At 44.6% G+C, this 13,495-nt stretch overlaps 2 long non-coding RNA genes and 1 pseudogene across 7 annotated transcripts; 1 reads left to right on the top strand and 2 right to left on the bottom strand.

Annotated features, from left to right (window-relative positions):
* The first annotated feature begins 2,807 nt into the window (after positions 1 to 2,807).
* On the top strand, positions 2,808 to 5,497 carry LOC125518879 (annotated as a pseudogene).
* On the bottom strand, positions 5,308 to 8,132 carry LOC125518882. 3 transcript variants are annotated; one of them, XR_007288167.1, is made up of 5 exons: positions 7,810 to 8,132; positions 7,154 to 7,242; positions 6,589 to 6,857; positions 6,412 to 6,514; positions 5,308 to 5,735 (listed from the first exon to the last, which is right to left on the bottom strand). It is a non-coding gene; the product is annotated as an uncharacterized LOC125518882 (long non-coding RNA). The 3 variants fall into 3 exon arrangements; XR_007288166.1 differs by having other exon boundaries at positions 7,154 to 7,266; positions 7,810 to 8,131; XR_007288165.1 differs by lacking the exons at positions 6,412 to 6,514; positions 6,589 to 6,857 and having other exon boundaries at positions 7,154 to 7,266; positions 7,810 to 8,125.
* A 463-nt stretch (positions 8,133 to 8,595) lies between these two features.
* Positions 8,596 to 10,376, bottom strand: LOC125518881. Of its 4 annotated transcripts, none has more exons than XR_007288164.1 (5): positions 10,219 to 10,376; positions 9,939 to 10,060; positions 9,181 to 9,291; positions 8,904 to 9,116; positions 8,596 to 8,669 (listed from the first exon to the last, which is right to left on the bottom strand). It is a non-coding gene; the product is annotated as an uncharacterized LOC125518881 (long non-coding RNA). The 4 variants fall into 4 exon arrangements; XR_007288162.1 differs by having other exon boundaries at positions 9,181 to 9,280; XR_007288163.1 differs by having other exon boundaries at positions 10,150 to 10,309.
* Between the last annotated feature and the right edge of the window lie 3,119 nt (positions 10,377 to 13,495).

The raw sequence follows: 13,495 nt of genomic DNA, 5'->3' as shown, positions 1-13,495 counted from the left end.
CCAACTTGGTGGAGCTGACAATGCTGAGTTTGTGGCTAAATCTCCCAACCCTGTCACTGCACACAATGCTTCGACACATGTGGTGCAAACTATGCCTACAGATATGGGTGCAACAGTCGAAGCAACTACACATCCAGCGGCAGCAACAGAGGCGGATGAACACACGCTTGTTGACACTAACACCGTAGGTGGAATAGGTGGGACTGTTGGAAACAGTTTGGCAGGCTTGGTTGGTGAGAACGATGACGAGGCATGGTCACAGTCCAAGGAACCTTACGTGGGGATGCGGTTTGACACTTTGGAAGGTGCAAAGGAGCACTACAATGCGTATGCTCTGCAGCTTGGGTTTTCCATCAAAATGAATACAACAAGGAGAACTGGTGACACTCGTATGTTGGTAAAGCAGCAATTTGTTTGCAACAAGTTTCGAAAACCTACAGAGGACGATGGAGGTGCAGAAAAGCCCCCTGTCCTAGACAAAATTATTGATCAGGCAAAACATGTTGACGAAGATGATGATATTGTCTTTCTTGATGATGAAAGTAAGTTAAAAAGAAAAGCAAGAAACGAAAGCGAGATAAAATAATTCAAACTGGTTGCAAGGCCAAGATGGTGGTGAAACTAGTAGATGGTCGTTGGGAGGTGGTGTACTATGTTGGTGAGCATAACCATAAGTTAGTAGACAAGCCATCTTTGAAGAAGTACTTGCGATCGCACCAAGGGATACCTCCAGAAGAAAGGGCATTCCTAACACATCTTGACAACTACAATTTAACAACAGGTGAAAAAATGATCACTAGCTTGCCTGTGTTTCTTGTCTAAGTTGCTGAACACCAATTTTATGCTTGCCTGCTGGTCTTTTTAAGCGTGGTATTTGGCTCGTGCCCTAAAACGTGTTAAGTGATTCAATTCTCTGCTCCTTTACTGTTTTTTGATGTTTCCTTTGTTACTGCTGGGGGTTGATTAGGTTAGTTTTGTTGAGCAATTTGCTTGACCATGAGTTTGGTAGTTGCTCGAAAACATGGTCCTAAACTAGATTAGTTTTGCTGAGCAAAGTTGGAGGTTTACTATTAGTACTTGCTCAAAGTGAAGGGCACAACTTGCCTATGCTTGTAAGCACTCATTTCCCCTTGACGCTAAAATGATATGTTAGTAGGAACTAATTAGTCTTGTTGTGCTAGTTGCTTGCCCAGGTGTTAGCAGTTGCTCAAAACATGTCCTCAACTTGCCTGCACTTGTTGCACACTTTTCATGTATTAGGTTGTGTGGAAAAAATACAAGTAAGACTTTCCCTGAACAATCAAAATGGTTTGTGTGTGCACATATATTAGTCTAGTTGTACTACTTGCTTGATCATAAGTTAGTACTTGCTCAAACCATGTCCTGGGCTTGCTTGCGCATTTTCACATGTTTTTGTGTGTCTGAATTGCTGCATATAAACTACTTCTCAGTGCCATGCATAAAAATCTGTTACTTTATGAAAATGATTTTTTATATACTACTTTTCAGGGCGTATGATGCATATTATGTCAGACTTCTATGGCACAGAGCTGATCGTCCCCTATGGTACTAAGCACATTACAAACCTGAAGACAATGTTAAACAAAGATGCCACCAAAGAAGGAGATATGATTGAGACAGTTGCCTACTTCAAAGATCAACAAAAAGATGATCCAGACTTCTTTTATAAGATAAAGTACGATGAGGAGGACAGGGTGGAGAACATTTTGAAATCAAGTTGGTTTCAACAAAAATTGAAATCAAGTTGTATATGTGTTTAATTTGAACACAATGCAGCGTATGTATGCTGTGAGAAAATGCCACCTGGACACGACGGAAACGCTACTGCTGATGGTAATATCCCCATCAGGATCCCCTTATAGTGCAAGTCTATCATGAACGGTTGCATCAAGTGAGGTTTCTTTCGGTCGTTCCTTGAAACGTTCCAGCAAAACAACACCTAGAAAGCACAAGCATAAGCATGATGTTCCGAAAAGAGATTACTGCACCATGCATGTGCCGGAAGATACTGAGCAAATTAAAGGCCAATATGCCTGCAAAAAAAACATTAAAGGCCAATATTCAGAAGGAGAAAATGCTACAACATCCATGCACTGATGCAGATGAGGTAAGATTTGCAATAGTATTTTTGTATAAAAGTATTTCTGGATCAGCAAAACTGTCCTCTTCTATGAATTCATATTTTTGATTCAAATCTTGTCCCCCTGGGAGCATAAATTCAGAGCGCAGTGATTCCCCTATGACGTATTTATAACGGTACACAAACCAAATCAACAAAGAAGTAGAGACTAGTGGTTCCAACATCTTCAGGCTGACGAGCAAATCCTGCACGCCATCGACCCTCGCGTCAGCAATCCAGGAATGCGAGATCAAGCGAGGAGAAGGGTTGCGCCAATTATTTGTGGGCCCAATCTGCGTCGCTGTCACTGTGTGTGTCACGAGACCATGAGGCCCACTACGAGAAGGCCATGGCACCCAACAGATGACACCTTGGGAAGCAAAAAAGTTCATAGGACAAGCAACTGCCAGGGCTGGATGCAGATGGGATCGAATGATGCTAAAACTGCGACTCAAGCAAAGGTGTGGAGGAGCTTCTTTGCTTTCCATGCATCTTACTAATACCTTGCCTTCATGTCACAGCAAAGGTAAAGAACCTCTAGCCCTCCCCGGAAGCACACCATATTCTTTCCCTTATTTACATCATCATGTATACATGAACTGAGCTGAATCTGCTCTGCTATATATACAACCAAGCTCAAAGCAACAAGAAATACAATACCAGACGCCATCAAATCGTTCCTGGCCAGCAACACCTGCTTAATTTCTTCCACCCACTCATCTATTTTCAAGCATTCCATCTCTGAGGGCAAAGAGCCTGGAGAAACTAATGGCCGAGTCGGCCATTGGCTCCGTGCTTGGCAACGTGAGCACCCTTGCGGTCCAGGAGACCACATTCCTATGCGGCGTCATCCTTGAAGTGGGATTCTTGAAGGATGAGCTGAGGCGGCTAAAGAGCTACCTTAAATCCGCCGACGCCAAAAGGAGATCAGGAGATGAGCTTGTGGGTACCTGGGTCAGCCAGATCAGGGATGCGGCATATGAGGCCGAGAATGCCATTGAAGCGGCCGACTACATGGAGAAGAGAAACAGGCTCAAGAAGGGCTTCATGGGTGCCATCTCGAGGTATGCTCGCTTGCCAAGTGACCTGATTACCCTTCACACAATTGGTGCTGAAATACAGCGTGTAAGAAGGAAGATCAGTGAGATATTTGATAGTGCAAACCGTTTGAAAATCAATTTGGATACTAGTGATGTAGAAAAGGTTCATATTGAGGATGAATGTCCACAAGATTATGGTACTATGCACCAAAACTTTGAAGATATTGACCTTGTTGTTTTGGGGATGAGTACAAAGAAATAGTTGGCAAGTTAGTTGACAAAAAAGAGAACATAACTCTTAGTGTTGTCTCCATAGTTGCCATGGGTGGGGCGGGAAAAACAACACTCGCTAGAAAAGTATACACTTCATCTACTGTCAAACAACACTTTGAGGCAGCTTCTTGGGTCACTGTATCTCAAAAATTCAAGGGCATTGATTTACTAAAGGATATTATGAAACAAATAATGGGGGGTGGAGATGAGTCAGTTGCTAAGATGAATGAGTATGAGGTGGGAAAGGAGATCCATGATTTTCTATTGCAAAAAAGATACTTGTTAGTTCTTGATGATGTGTGGGAAACCGACACATGGGACCAGATAAATAAAAGGGTTAAAGCTTTTCCAGATGCATCTAATGGTAGTAGAGTACTATTAACCACCCGGAAGGGAGATGCTGCAAATCATGTCCAAATGCCAACCTATGTTCATCATTTGAGGAAGTTAGATGAAGAGAATAGTTGGGAACTATTTAGTTGCAAAGCTTTACCATCATATAAAAGGCCTGCCATACGTGATGTGGACGAGTTTGAAAAACTTGGGAGAAAGCTTGCAAAGAAATGTGATGGATTGCCACTTGCACTTGCAGTTTTGGGGGGTTACCTATCGAAAAATCTAAATGCAGAAACATGGTCCAATATACTCTCGGATTGGCCATCAACCAAGAACGGACAGATGATGCGAGACCTATTGGCTCGCAGTTACGAGGACCTGCCAAATCATTATTTAAGAGCTTGTTTTCTCTATCTCGCTGCTTATCCCGAGGACTACATAATATCTGTGTCGTGTCTGATTGAATTATGGATAGCAGAAAGCTTGGTTCCACATACACCAAAGCATATACTAGAAGAAACAGCACGGAATTATGTAACCGAGTTGGCTCAGAGAAGCTTGGTGCAGGTCGTTGACAGAAGTAGGGCACATGGATGGATAGAGAGAATAAGAATTCATGATATCTTACACGACTGGTGCATAGAAGAGGCAAGACAAGATGGTTTTCTTGATACCATCGACAACAAAACTACAGGTCAGGTTTCGTCTCCTGGTCTTTTCGTATTAATTGATCCCTTTATCTATTTTGTTATATGTACTTATATGTGGCTAGCTTCTTTCTGACATATGGTGCACTCTAAAAAAAATTGCAGGACAAGCTGGTGCATCATCATCATCATCTGATAACTTGATGTCTTATCGTTTTTATTTTCAAACTTTGAGTGATCATATTTTACATGTGATGCCTAATGTCCGAAGTCTTCTTGACTTTGGACTCTCATCAGCGTCCCTTCCCAAGCTGAGATTCCTGAGAGTTCTTTGCATTGAAAACTCAATACTAAAAGATATCTCCAGTGTAATTGGTGGGTGCATTCACCTAAGATTGCTCAGGATGAGAAGATGTGGGCGTATGAGGCTCCCTTCTTCAATTGGAAAACTCCTTTACTTGCAGACTATAGATCTAGACGGGAACTCACAAGTAACAAAATCCCTCTGGGATATCCCTAGTCTAAGGCATGTTTACCTTGGAGATGGGTTTTCTCTACCAAGCAGTGTGCGGCAACATCGGAAAGAGCTCCAAACCTGTGTGTTAGATTTTACTGCTGGCACTTTTTTCCGCTGTCATGACATGGTGATTTTCTTGGGCCAGATGAATCAACTAACAACCTTCTCGTTGTCGATGCACCCCAATATACCAGCGGAGGTGCTCAACATATTTGCAAACATGCCTCACCTGGTTGATATTAGTCTCAGCCAATTTGATGTGCTCGACAAGCTGCCTACTGAGTTCCCACAAAGCTTACGCTGTCTTGTTCTATATGCTACTAGATGACTCGTTGCGCCAATGGCGCAAAGGGCGAGAGGGAGACAACTATTGTGAGAATATTCAGACACTCAAGTCTTTACTACTGGTACATAGATGCTTAGTTACAATGTGGTACACGTAGGAAGTAGATAGGAAGGGATACATTATTAGCTTATGAAAACCAAACGTGGCCAACACTGCCGCATCCTCTGCTTGGAAGCCGCCTTTTTTCACCGGATCTAACATAGATACATGATCACAAAAGGAAGCAAGACCATCATATAAAATGGTCTACTTACTCATTCAGGTTAGTGATCAGGTGGCTGGAACCGCAAAGTATAATAGCGCTTGACGGACAATAAAAATAGGTGTTGCTCCTCGTCTCCTCCTGAGTTTGGATCGAGGCCTCGCTCCTCTCTTCTATTGAATGACAGCTTGAAGGAAAGGACACACAAAAGTGCAGTCCTATACATTGATTAACCTGACAGAAAACAGAGACAAATGTAGATATGGTTATCTATTATGCCGCTGATAAAAAAAGTAAAACACTAAACAGAGACAAATAGAAGAATAGTGAGGACTGGAGTAACCTCTACATAATAATTCAGATTGCATTACTGAACATATGAATGACAGAGAGGCCCAAAGAAATTGGCTTTATCAGGTATATGAATGACATTACAGAGAGAATTACCAAATTATCAGGTTATCAGGTAAGTGACAAGATAGAAAGAAGAAGGTGCTCCATGCTTGTTGGTTGAAACTCCATCAACTACCAGTGCATACACTACATAGGTTAATAATAAGCTAATCCTTGAATTCCTCTCTCGTTATATTATCACTGGACACATACTTTTTGTGTGGCTAGTGGATGCTGGAATTTTGCTACTGCGACGCTGAAAATCTTGTTTTGTTTTTACTGAAGGACTTTATTATGGTTTGAAATGTAGTAGTATAGTACTTCGCTAGTGAGCATCCTCCCCTCTCCTCTCAAGAGAAAAAAGAGAAGAAATGGGTAGGTGTCTCAACTGGACATCTGAAGAGGATCTGGCCACCACGCTTAAATCAAACAGAGTGGAAGCGAAAACAAAACAAAAAACCTTAATCGGCCTAGAACCAGACAGACTTAACACAGAGGTTACAGAGGTGAAAGGGACCTTGATGAGCACAAGAGCGGTTTTGGCTGTCAGCGGTGGGGAATGAGCTTTCTTTGGCTATCAGCGTCGTCCTGGTGGCTGGCCGATGTAGCTCCAACCCAACCTTGACCCAACAGAGATGAGACGTGGTCAGGGAAGCGAAGAGAGGAAATCGAGAGAGGGTGGGAGGGGACAGACCATGATGCTGCTGCTGCTGCTTGTCACAGACCGAGTTGATGAGCACTCCGCTGCTGCGTGGACCAATGATTTTATGGACCCAATGGCAGCCACCCGGTAAAGCAGTCAAAGTTGTAACAAAAGATAGAAGTGAATAGTAAAAATTGAGGGTGAAAAACGATCGAAGAAGCTAATCGAACGGCCAGTGATCGTGCGCGCGCGAAGGTCCCCAGCACGGCGGGTTGCCCACCAGCGTTTATATGTTCTATGAAACTCATGGATCTCCGTAACTACAGGTTTAGGAATAACAAATCAATGAAGAAGCTTATTGTATAAGCCTACTAAATTTGCCAACAGTATGTAACCAAAAGTAGTTATCTGCACAAAACAGGGCTGCATTCTTTCTCCGGGTCTAGTTTTCACAAATAAGTTCCTACTGGATACAGCTACTAACTGAAGTACAATCAAGCATGTATGTGCTCTGACTATCACAATTTCCAGTAAACTAAGTAACTAACTATTGAGCAAAATGTATAGTGCTCCACGTTAGGTAGGGAGACGAACACAAGTAGCAGGGTATATGCACCTTGAACATGTTGAAGTTTTGCTTTGGTCTCCCCCTCAAGGCCAGCCAAATAAACCTCTGTGCCTCCTCCATGCCAATATGAACCGGCCCTATAAGGCAGAGATTTTCGTAAACTGGAAGAATGAACATCATTAAATTGTCTTCAGGAGTAAAAGCATATATATATATATATATATATATAAACTGAGCTGATCTGCAGGCCCTATAAGAACTAACGGGAATGACACGAGAACAGTATGGTACAGAAATAGAAGACCTGGGCAAGAAGTAATGGAAAAATACGAACCTATATTATACATACTATTACAGTTCGATATGAAGATTCTCAAGAGAAATGTGTAAACTAAGCCAATTAAAAAATGACTGCATACACATATACAGATTTTCAGGAGAAATGTGTAAACTAAAACACCTAACAAATATTTGAATCATGTATACGCAAAGCACATTGCTAGCACGACCCACCATGCAAACGATCATCATAAATACTTGTGAATCTGTTTCAGACCATACCAACAGAACTGGATAGCAAGATGATCAGGGTAAACAAATTACCTACGGAACCATGTATGCTTCTGCAGCTAATCAGACATCTCTCTAAAATAGATCAGTGAAGATAATTTGCTCATAGAATCATGTATGCTTATGCAACTAACCCCTTTAGTAAGGAGAGATGACCTGACGTGTCCATTTGAGAAGATCAAGTTCAGAGAAACAATAATGTTCATTTGGGATTGGGCATAATAATCGCTTCAACTTTGAAACTCAAAACCAAGGTACCGATTAACATCCTACACACACACATGCGCGCACGCGCACACGCACGCACACATGATTGAATAAAGCGCCATGAGAAGATTGGTAAATGAGCCAATTGATTGTAACAGATAAATAGATAACTAAATTGCATGGCTTTGTAAACAAATAAGGATGATATAGACTAATCGCCACACAAGAAAGCTGCAATTTTAGATGCCCTAAGTCGAGGGCTTGTTCATGGAACAAATGAGTAGGTGAGAAGCGTGTGAATCTGACCATCCAGATGCATGTGCTTCCTGAGACCTACCTCCTAAATACAACACAAAAATTCATCAGAAAATTCGCAAACTCTGCGGTAGCAAAAAATGCAGCAAGCTGAGGAGAAAGAAAACAAAGCTCAAAACTTGGTGCGGGAAATCTCATGGTGCTGATGATGACGGCTGCGCGTTCCTCTGATCCATGCCCTACAAACACAGAATCAGCACAGATCTGCCGGGGCAAGTCAGACGAGGGAAGCAGGTAATGGTGGAGGTGGCTTACCGTTGCGGTGAAGACCGAGGAGGAAGGCGAGGGGGAGAAGGACAGAGCAAATGACCAGCGCCGCGACGGCGGCCGCCATGCCGGTGCAGAGGCGTTTGACCCAATTTTCTGATTATGCTTTTGGTTATCCAATCCAAGTTTTAATTCAACAATCAGTAGCTCGCATCGCCCTTCTACTATAATTTCTTCATGGCACATCTGCTAGCAGCGGCTACTCCTGTATCCAATGTCCATCTATAAGGAATCAAACACAAGGAACTGCAAGTTCTGCTGTAATTAGTTCTCCTCTTTTTCTGGACATAATTTTAGTTCCTATTAGGAAACCACAATGTGCCTAATCCAAAATTACTTCTACAGGTACAAACAATAATTAGTAAATTAATCGTGTCCAACATCGAACTGATCCACATATTTTCACAAAAGCACAATTAGGGATTACAGAGGATTTTACCCTTGAAGCGGACATGTTCTTTTGCTCCCTTTTTGCTTCTTAGGGGCTACACGGAGCATCTCCTTAGCTTCTGCTCACCTTGCAGGGCATCATTGGTGTACTTTCTCGGACACTCCTTCTCTAGCACCACTCACTTCAGTGTGCTTCTCATCAGTGAGCGGCACATGTGAGACAAAGTCTATCATCGTTTTCAGTGATTGTTCCAACAGAAACCTGCGTGCACAATTATACATAAGAGACAGTGTCGCCACAGTATTACATGGCAAAGGGGTTGAACCTGATAATAACTGATGATCCACCAACTTGCAACCTTCAAAGTCCGGCTTCAGCTGCAGCCTCTGTACACTTTGCCTGAAGCTATCTTGCATACTTACTTCCTGAAACAAGCCTAAAATGGTCACCAGAAGATAATAATTGTGAGCATCTGTATCTTTTTCTGTCGCAAGCTTGGCAGTGTTTTTCCTAAGCTTATTAGGCGCCCAAGAACATAGAACAACACGTACTTTCATACTGCATTCAGAATTTGTGTATCCTGATAGTCTTTTAGATCTCTGAACAGAGCTAACATATATTGAAAAACCGTGGAACTTTAAACAGTCAGATCAAGTAACTGACTTCTCCTAATTCCATAGCGAGGTGAGCCAATTCGCCTGGACGGACAGAAAACAAATTATGGATAACAGTAGAGATCTTAGGGCCTTTAGGTGTTCCTTCTATTGATCTATAGACACAGGGAGTACATCCAACTTTCAAGCAAGGGTCAGCTCTAAAAATTGGGTTCACCACCGGCCTATTTGCAGCACCTAGCTTTATCTCCTCTTGCTATTTCTGAATGCAGTGTGATATTATTATGACTACAGTTTAGATTGGCTGAAACAAAGAAAGCTAAGACCAGACAAAACTATAAAATTATTATGTGGTTTTTTTAGGCAAAGACAAACATGAATGTGTAGGACAGTAATTTGCTAAGGGCATAACAAAAATGATAGCAGAAGAAGCCACAAACTTTAGACATGGTGGAGATGCAAAGCTAACCAGGCAATGGAGGGAACATGCTTCCTCTTCTCCGTTGAATCCATCACCATACGGCTAGGTGAGGAGCTGCCGCTTGCATCTTCCGCCTTCGTTGGGCGAGAGGAGAGGCTGCTGAAAGAAACCTGCAAAATCATCCAAACCAACAAAGATGATTTTAGGACGAGACCCCTTGCATCACCTGCCCTTATCCAAGCTCTAATGATAGACATACGCTTCTGGTCCTCGTAGAAGCCATGGGGACCAAATATCATTTGCAGCAGTAGCTCAGAAGAGTCGGAACCTGCGAGCGCAGCGGCGACGACGGGGCCGACGGATCTGCGAGCGCCATGGCCATGGCCGTCACCTGACCCGCTCGCTCTTCCTCTTCTATTCCCTTCCCTTCCCTTCTGAAAACAGGAGGGGGGAGGTTGCGGGCGGAGGCTGGCTGGAGGAGACGAGCGCGAGTGGCAGCGGCTGGCCGGGTGGAGGAGGTGCGGCGGCGGCAGGAGAGGCGGGCGCGGTCGGGAGAGACAGGAGAGGGGCGCGGCGCGAGTGCGGGATGGGCGGAAGGGTAGGTTACCTCCACCGGAGCGGCTGCCTTTTATACACCCGTATGCGAAATGACGAAAATGCCCTCAGAGGGGCATGGAATTAACAGGCGGTGGCACGAGAGTTTATAGGGCGACGTGGATGGCTCGGTCCTGCCTAGCAGTTCTAAGGTTTATATGTTCAATTGGCATAAAACAAGACCCGATGCCGATCCTGGAGAAGCTTCCCTGTCTTGTGGAGTTGGTGTTGAGTGGGTACAAAGGCCAGACCATGTGCTGCTCTTCCCAAGGGTTCCCTCGGCTGCGAGAGTTACGACTTGTTAGTTTTTCCAACGAGGAGTGGAGGATGGAGGAAGGGACAATGCCAAAGCTCTCCCACCTGACACTTTGGCTGTGGGACAAGATCAGCAAGCTCCCCGTGGGGTTGCTGCACCTTCCGTCCCTCGGTCACCTGAAGCTGACCTTTATGCCTCAGATTTCTGAAGATGACATCACACGAAAGGAGCTGCGGCAGAAAGGATGCAAGGTATACATACCTTCCATTTTCATTGCTCTCTATACCTGCGCTTGTGCTTGTCTTATGAGTGCTTTATTTTTTGCGCAGCTGGAAACTTTGAGTAAGAACCTTATATGACATGGAACCTTCCATGACATGGGCGACTATCTCTCTCTCCTCCAATGTCTCCTTGATCCTCCGTCCAGCTATGCCCTCCGGATGCCAATCTCGCTGCCTCGGCGTCCTCCGGTACCGTCGGCCGTGTATGAGATGGAGCTGAGTTGGTCTAGGTCTCTAGGAGAGCCCGATGCCCGCCGCCGATCTTCGTTCCCGGTTCCAAGGTCGACGAGCTCGACGAGCTCAAGGCTGGCCTACTCCCCCAAACTCTAAGCCTAGCTCTGCAAGGGAGGGTCGGCAACGCCTCCTCCTCCAAGAGGTCTAACTGCTTTTTTTCCTTCCGGGTACAAAAGTGTCAGTTCCAGGTGTTAATTTCTAGTGCAAAATGTACAGTCCAAAAAATTGGAGCTTATTCCTTGTACAGAGCCATGTTTTACTTGCTTGTAAGAAATGCATATGCATCGATGAATACTAGGGTTGCTGATGCATCAAGTTTATTTTTCAAAGATTGTGGAGTACTACCTTGTGAATTGGTTAGATGTTCATGTGTGTCTTCTCATGTTTGGATGATGATATATTGAACTCATGTGCAGCTGCATGCTTCAAAACATCGACCATTTATATCTGAAAAGGGGTTGGTAACAATTTTATTCGCAAAAACATTATAAACCGTTTGCCTGAATAGGCATGATTTTGAGGTAACATGGGCTTATTCTCGTATTATGCAAGCTAAAACTGCATAATACTATCGTTGCTATTGTTTTTAAGTAAGAAATTCATTTTTCTTTTCTGAACCTCTTTCCTTTTAGGTTAGTAATTCTGAGAAGTGTATTGTTGTGACAGGTATCTGATAGACTGATAGTTGGTCTTGAGGAATGTAGTCCCTCCATCCAGAAATACTTGTCAGACAAATTTCCGGACGCAGGGAGTAGTTTTCAACGGGATTAAGTACTTTTGGTCCTAAAGTCATGCAAGCTCTTATTGCTAGAATAGCTATGCCATGGCTGTGCTTTAATGGCCCCTGCTGCAGATTTTTCTTGGGGTTATCTCCTTTGTATGATTAGTTTTACCTTACAAACTGGAGATGGATGTAAAAATATCTGCAGGAAGCAAGAGCTAGCTTCATTGTAGTTGATTATGCAAACTAGCAGAAGATAGCAGCTGCTTCCGAGAATACAACGTACCCTCTGATTCATCTCTCGTAGTTGCGTACGCAATGCTTGCATGAAGAACTGACATCTTCAGTAAAGTGCAACACTGACTAACTGAATCAAGTAATGATTTGCTGCATTAAGAACATGCTCTAGGTGACAGCCCGTAAATTTACATGCAGCAAAATTGATTAATTATTAAACTGTATATTCCTAATTCGGAGGTATTCTCTTCCTCTTGCCGTTATGCAGGATAACCTTCCTGCACATATCTGTATACGTGCATATCAGTGTTGCCTGAATCCATTTGTAATGATGAAAACGGAGAATGCTGTCGGTGGAAACGACACCTATGGGATCACTGGGATCCCTTCTACGGTTGGCGGGCGCGGGGGTGTGCAAAGAGCAGGTCCAGAAGCCAGCACAAGGATTGTTTACTCAGGTTCGGGCCGCAAGGATGCGTAAAACCCTAGTCCTGCTTTGGTGTATGTATTTGAATGTTCTTGAGTTCTTGAACTAGCTACGGTGTGTCCCTAGTCCAAAAGATCCAACTCCTTCTCCTGGTCACCTCGGGCCTCCTTTTATAGACAAAAGGGGTCGCCGCAGTGGCACACAGGAGGTGGAAAGGTATGGATGAGTTTATCCTCTGGCACCGTCGGACAAACGGATTTAATGTGCTGCCGACGTGCCCCTCTTGCTTTATCGGGGACGGCGAGGAAGCTCGTCCCAGCTGCCGCCGCCTCGCCTGGCTGCGACGCGCGTCCGAGATGACGAGGCGTTGTAGCGCCACGCTGGCTGGCTGCTGGGCTGTCGCGGTGGTGGAGTCTTCACGAAGATCTGCATGCCACCACATAGGTGCTAGCTGAGTCGGCGTAGAGGCCGCACACTGCCACACAGGTGCCTGCCCAGCTGGTTGAGCTAGCGGCTGCATGGGAGCGGCGGTGTAGTCTTGGAAGACGTGGGCCTGGCCGCGGCCCCGTAAGTGTCCTTGGCAAGGGCCTTGCCGGGGCCCCGGCAAGGGTCTTGCCGCGGCACCGTGGTCGTCCCCGACAAGGGCCTTGCCGGGGGTCTCGTGGATCTCCTTGGCAAGGATCTCGCCGAGGGTCGTCGTCTTATGGTCCTCATCTGATGTTGTGTGTTCATGATCTTGACGAAGATCTGCATGCCACCATAGAGGTGCCTCCCGAGCCTTGGTTCCAATGTGGTTTGTTGGTGGTGTTGGAACCCGTGGGCTCAAGGGTGGCTCACTCTGTTGGCGTCGGGCAA

Source organism: Triticum urartu, chromosome 7, assembly GCF_003073215.2.
Source record: "Triticum urartu cultivar G1812 chromosome 7, Tu2.1, whole genome shotgun sequence".
NCBI classification, from domain to species: Eukaryota; Viridiplantae; Streptophyta; class Magnoliopsida; order Poales; family Poaceae; genus Triticum; species Triticum urartu.
Note: the sequence above shows the minus strand (reverse complement) of the source record. Positions and strands in the feature narration are given on the sequence as shown.